This window comes from Gossypium hirsutum, chromosome A12, assembly GCF_007990345.1.
Source record: "Gossypium hirsutum isolate 1008001.06 chromosome A12, Gossypium_hirsutum_v2.1, whole genome shotgun sequence".
Classification (NCBI taxonomy): Eukaryota; Viridiplantae; Streptophyta; class Magnoliopsida; order Malvales; family Malvaceae; genus Gossypium; species Gossypium hirsutum.
In genome coordinates, this window is record NC_053435.1 from 15399366 (window position 1) to 15405881 (window position 6516).

At 36.2% G+C, this 6516-nt stretch overlaps 2 non-coding genes across 2 annotated transcripts; both read left to right on the plus strand.

Annotated features, from left to right (window-relative positions):
* The first annotated feature begins 1092 nt into the window (after positions 1-1092).
* Positions 1093-1199, plus strand: LOC121211673 (small nucleolar RNA R71). Its single transcript, XR_005906892.1, has one exon. It is a non-coding gene; the product is annotated as a small nucleolar RNA R71 (small nucleolar RNA).
* Positions 1200-3990: 2791 nt separating this feature from the next.
* On the plus strand, positions 3991-4097 carry LOC121211695 (small nucleolar RNA R71). Its single transcript, XR_005906914.1, has one exon. It is a non-coding gene; the product is annotated as a small nucleolar RNA R71 (small nucleolar RNA).
* The last annotated feature ends 2419 nt before the right edge of the window (positions 4098-6516 follow it).

Below are 6516 nucleotides of genomic sequence, written 5' to 3' on the forward strand. Positions count from 1 at the left end.
CCAGCTTAATCTGCAGAATGGCTGAGCAAACTACATTCATCTCCATATGCGACGCCTCATCCAACTTCTGCTTATTTGCTAAAAGCTCTTTTAAAAATTTAACTGCGTTTGGCATTTGTGAAAGAGCTTCGATAAACGGTAAGTTAATATGCAATTTCTTTAATAGTTTAAGGAATTTACCGAATTGTTCATCTGTGCAGTCTTTCCTTGTCGCATTGGGGTATGGCACCCGTGGTTCTACTCTTTACTTACCGGTTGTTACTCACTGTGGACTACCTCACCTTTACCTTTACTGACCACCATTCCTTGCCTTAGTTCTAGTTCAGGTTCAACTAACCCTTCCTCACCTTGAGTGGTAATCACATTGAGTTGTTCCCTTGGGTTAGATTTAGTATTACTTGGCAAGCAACCTTGTAGTCATTCAGAAATTAGTTTGGCGAGCTGTCCTATCTGAGTTTTGAGCCCTTGGATCGATGCTTGTTGATTCTTAAGTGCTGTTTCGGTGTTCTGAAAGTGATTTTCTGACATCGAGATAAACTTTGTTAGAGTCTCCTTAAGGTTCGACTTCTTTTCTTGTTGGTAAGGTGGTTGTTGAAAACCCAGAGGATGTTGTGGCCTTTGATTCCCTTAACCACCCCACAAGAAGTTAGGATGGTTCCTCCAACCTGCATTATATGTGTTACTATATGGGTTATTTTGAGATCTAGAATTATTATTACCCATATAGTGAACTTGTTCCTCCTCGGTGCTAGGATTGAAAGTTGATATTCTGTATGCGTTCCTCCTCCATTTGAATCGCACCTCATCACTGGATGTACCTGAGTAGAACCATACAAACCGTCAATCTTTTTATTTAAGAGTTCTACCTGGTTAGACAGCCTAGTAACTGCATCAAGGTTGAAAACACCAGCTACTTTCTTCGGCTTTTTCCTCATAACTTGCCAATAGTTATTCAGTGACATCTCCTCAATAAATTCGTAAGCCGCTTCAGGTGCTTTGTTATTCAAAGTTCCACCAGCGGCTGCCTTGATGAGTTGCCTCGTTGAGCGGTTCACACCGTTGTAAAACATCTGAACCTATAGCCAAAGTGGTAACCCATGGTGAGGCCACCTTCTCAAAAGATCCTTGTATCTCTCCCATGCATCATAGAGTGTTTCTAGATCCATCTGCACAAAAGAAGAGATGTTATTCCTCAACTTAGCCATTTTAGCCGACGGAAAATATTTAAGTAAAAACTTTTTAGTTATTTGTTCCCAAGTAGTGATCGACCCTCGTGGTAACGAGTTCAACCACTGTTTAGCTTTGTTCCTCAATGAAAAGGGAAACAACCGAAGGCGAATGACATCATGAGAAATTCCATTGATTTTAAAAGTTTTGCAAAACTCTAGAAAATTCACCAAGTTATTGTTTGGATCCTCATCTTGCAAACCATCAAACTGAACAAACTGTTGTATCATTTGAATTGTGTTAGGTTTCAGTTCAAAATTATTTGCAGCAATAGAAGGTTTAACTATACTTGACTCAATTCTTGTTAAATTAGGTTTAGTTCATATTTATGAAAGAAAACATCTCAAAAGAATAATGATAACAAAACATAAAGAAAACCCAAGAACTCTTGAAGGGAATTGAAGGGAGATCTTCAGTTTTGAAGGTGAATCCGGCTTCTAAGATGGATCAATCGGCTTTCTTCTAGTAATTCCTTGCCTCCTACTCTGTGTGTGTCTTTCAGGTACCTCCTAGGGTGTTTATATAGGCTTTAGAATGCTTCAAAACCCTCAAGAGTGGCCTTTTCTGAATAGGACTAGATTTGGGCTCAAGAAGGACACACCGGTGTGACACGCCCGTGTTTGAGTCTGTTGAATGGACAAGAGCGTGTGAACTACCCATATAAGGAAGTCCAGGCTATGCTGATTTCCTACATTGACCCATTTTCTCCGTTTTTGGCCCGTTTCTCGCTCTTTTTACTCTCTTATGCTAACCTAAGTATAAAACATGAAATTAAAGGATTAGGAGCATCGAATTCACCAAATCTAAGGATAATTCATCCAAAAATATGCTAAGCATGGGATAAAAATATATATAAATTATGATTTATCAGTTTTTATGTTAAATGATAAATTATGAATCTTTGTTGAGAAATAAACAAGTTTTGTTAAGTGATTTTTTTATGAAATTGCATTTAGGGATCTATTTGTGAAAATAGTAAAATTTCATGTTAAATTTATGAAATGATGGTTTAATTGATTTATATGAGTCCCTAAAGAATTCGGTTAGCCTATAAGGGGGATTAAAATGGTTAGATTTCAAATTATGAACTTAAGGACTAAATTGTGAAAAGTTAAAATGTTGGGGGCAAATTAGTAGTTTTGTATAATTATGAAATGTGGATTAAATTGAATACTAGAAGAATTTAATTGATTGAAATTATCCATTTAGATCAAGATAAACCATGTTTGGATTTAGATCGGAGAAAAGCTAAAGTTTCGGATTAGTTCGATCTAACTTCTACGCCCCTAGTTATCGAGGTAAATTCATATGAACGATTATCATGTTAATATTATTTAAATTGAATGTTTACTATGTTATGTTTAATGAAAAATGATCGATATATAAACATATCAATGCTATGATGAATTGACGAATATCGAGTCTCGGTTGAACCTTAGGAATTCTTAGGATACAAATGACATGTCATTAGGGATTTCATGTTTCGGGTGCTGCTCTTAAATGTCCTACTGAGGTTGAGGTCTTGCATTTGTTGTGGATTCTTCACAACTCATGTAAGCATGACCACCCTAAACCCTAAACCCTAAATCAGCCAAAGCATTACTAACGTCTAAGCTACCAATTAAATAAGGAAACGTAAAACTCCCTGGATCTTTCAATTTGTTGGCCAGCTTATTTTGTAGAATGGCTGAGCAAACTGCATTCATCTCCACATGCGACGCCTCATCCAACTTCCGCTTATTTGCTAAAAGCTCCTTTAAAAATTTAACTGCGTTTGGTATCTGCGAAAGAGGTTCAATAAACGGTAAGTTAATATGCAATTTCTTTCATAGTTTAAGGAATTTACCGAATTGTTCATCTGTGCGGCCTTTCCTTGTCGCATTGGGGTATGGCACCCGTGGTTTGTACTCTTTACTTACCGGTTGTTACTTACTGTGGACTACCTCACCTTTACCTTTACTGACCACCATTCCTTGCCTTGGTTCTAGTTCAGGTTCAACTAACCCTTCCTCACCTTGAGCGGTAATCACATTGAGTTGTTCCCTTGGGTTAGATTTAGTATTACTTGGCAAGCTACCTTGTGGTCGTTCAGAAATTAGTTTGGTAAGCTGTCCTATCTGAGTTTTGAGCCCTTGGATCGATGCTTGTTGATTCTTAAGTGCTGTTTCGGTGTTCTAAAAGCGATTTTCTGACATCGAGATAAACTTTGTTAGAGTCTCCTCAAGGTTCGGCTTCTTTTCCTGTTGGTAAGGTGGTTGTTGAAAACCCAGAGGATGTTGTGGCCTTTGATTCCCTTAACCACCCCACAAGAAGTTAGGATGGTTCCTCCAACCTGCATTATATGTGTTACTATATGGGTTATCTTGAGATCTAGAATTATTATTACCCATACAGTGAACTTGTTCCTCCTCGGTGCTAGGATTGAAAGGTTGATATTATGTGTGCGTTCCTCCTCCATTTGAATCACACCTCATCACTGGATGTACCTGAGTAGAACCATACAAACCATCAATCTTTTTATTTAAGAGTTCTACCTGGTTAGACAGCCTAGTAACTGCATCGAGGTTGAAAACACCAGCTGCTTTCTTCGGCTTTTTCCTCATAACTTGCCACTAATAGTTATTCAGTGACATCTCCTCAATAAATTCGTAAGCCGCTTCAGGTGCTTTGTTATTCAAAGTTCCACCAGCGGCTGCCTTGATGAGTTGCCTCGTTGAGCGGTTCACACCGTTGTAAAACGTCTGAACCTGTAGCCAAAGTGGTAACCCATGGTGAGGCCACCTTCTCAAAAGATCCTTGTATCTCTCCCATGCATCATAGAGTGCTTCTAGATCCATCTGCACAAAAGAAGAGATGTCATTCCTCAACTTAGCCATTTTAGCCAACGGAAATTATTTAAGTAAAAACTTTTCAGTTATTTGTTCCCAAGTAATGATCGACCCTCGTGGTAACGAGTTCAACCACTATTTAGCTTTGTTCCTCAATGAAAAGGGAAACAACCGAAGGCGAATGACATCATGAAAAACGCCATTGATTTTAAAAGTTTCACAAAACTCTAGAAAATTCACCAAGTGATTGTTTGGATCCTCATCTTACAAACCATCAAACTGAACAAACTATTGTATCATTTGAATTGTGTTAGGTTTCAGTTCAAAATTATTTGCAGCAATAGAAGGTTTAACTATACTTGACTCAGTTCTTGTTAAATTAGGTTTAGTTCATATTTATGAAAGAAAACATCTCAAAAGAATAATGATAACAAAACATAAAGAAAACCCAAGAACTCTTGAAGGGAATTGAAGGGAGATCTTCAGTCTTGAAGGTGAATCCGGCTTCTAAGATGGATCAATCAGCTTTCTTCGAGTAATTCCTTGCCTCCTACTCCGTGTGTGTCTTTCAGGTACCTCCTGGGGTGTTTATATAGGCTTTAGAATGCTTCAAAACCCTCAAGAGTGGCCTTTTCTGAATAGGACTAGATTTGGGCTCAAGAAGGACACACCAGTGTGACACGCCCGTGTTTGAGTCTGTTGAATGGACACGGGTGTGTGAACTACCCATGTGAGGAAGTCCATGCTAGGCTGATTTCCCACGTTGACCCATTTTCTCCGTTTTTGGCCTGTTTTTCACTCTTTTTACTCTCCTATGCTCACCTAAGTATAAAACATGAAATTAAAGGATTAGGAGCATCGAATTCACCAAATCTAAGGATAATTCATCCAAAAATATGCTAAGCATGGGATAAAAATATATATAAATTATGATTTATCAGTTTTTATGTTAAATGATAAATTATGAATCTTTGTTGAGAAATAAACTAGTTTTGTTAAGTGATTTTTGGATGAAATTGCATTTAGGGATCTATTTGTGAAAATAGTAAAATTTCATGTTAAATTTATGAAATGATGGTTTAATTGATTTATATGAGTCCCTAAAGAATTCGATTAGCCTCTAAGAGGGATTAAAATGGTTAGATTTCAAATTATGAACTTAAGGACTAAATTGTGAAAAGTTAAAATGTTGGGGGCAAATTAGTAGTTTTGTATAATTATGAAATGTGGATTAAATTGAATACTAGAAGAATTTAATTGATTGAAATTATCCATTTAGATCAAGATAAACCATGTTTGGATTTAGATCGGAGAAAAGCTAAAGTTTCGGATTAGTTCGATCTAACTTCTACGCCCCTAGTTATCGAGGTAAATTCATATGAACGATTATCATGTTAATATTATTTAAATTGAATGTTTACTATGTTATGTTTAATGACAAATGATCGATATATAAACATATCAATGCTATGATGAATTGACAGATATCGAGTCTCGGTTGAACCTTAGGAATTCTTAGGATACAAATGACATGTCATTAGGGATTTCATGTTTCGGGTGCTGCTCTTAAATGTCCTACTGAGGTTGAGGTCTTGCATTTGTTGCGGATTCTTCACAACTCATGTAAGCATGACCACTTCACAGTCGTGTGAGCAAATATATAAAGGAAAGGTTACGGTTATGTAAAGGCACACTTCGTGTGAGCTTTCCTGAGTATCCGATATAATTCTAGATGGTTCAACAGGCAAGAAAAAGGAACGAAATGGTAAGTATGTAAATACAATGAATCATGATATTATGGTAACAATGGTGTTGCAAAATGCTATGTTTATACATGACAAACCACATGTCTTATAGTTGATTTCATATATATATGAACAATTGTACTAACTTGTGAATTGATGATGTTGTATAGGCTTATGCTAAGCTTTTGGTTTCATTGATTTTATACTTATGTTTTATATTGTGCAAATGAAATGGTAAGGTAAGTTTTGGTTTATACGAGCTTACTAAGCATTCATCGCTTACATATTTGTTTTTCTTATGTTTATAGATCATCGAAAACTCAATTCGGTTGGAAGCTCGTCGGAGATCTATCACACTATCTAGCAGACAATTAGATAGTTTTTGAGCATTTGGCCAAGGTTTATAATGACATGTATAGGGCGTTGTGTATTGGTACTTTGATGTGTTAGGTCTTAAAGATTATGTTTGGTTAATGCACTTTTATGTTTACCAAATGTTATCATTTTGGGTATTTGTTAAGGTTTGTAAATATGGTTTTTAAAATTTATCAAATAACCAACATATCAACATAGGTATTTCACAAATATTCACTAACTCAATTAATTTAACTTTACTCAAACCTAACCAAATTTAATACTAAATATCAAAATTTTCATATAGTAACTTCATTCATACTTAAATCAAAATATGCCATTTTGTAACCTTATCATAACAC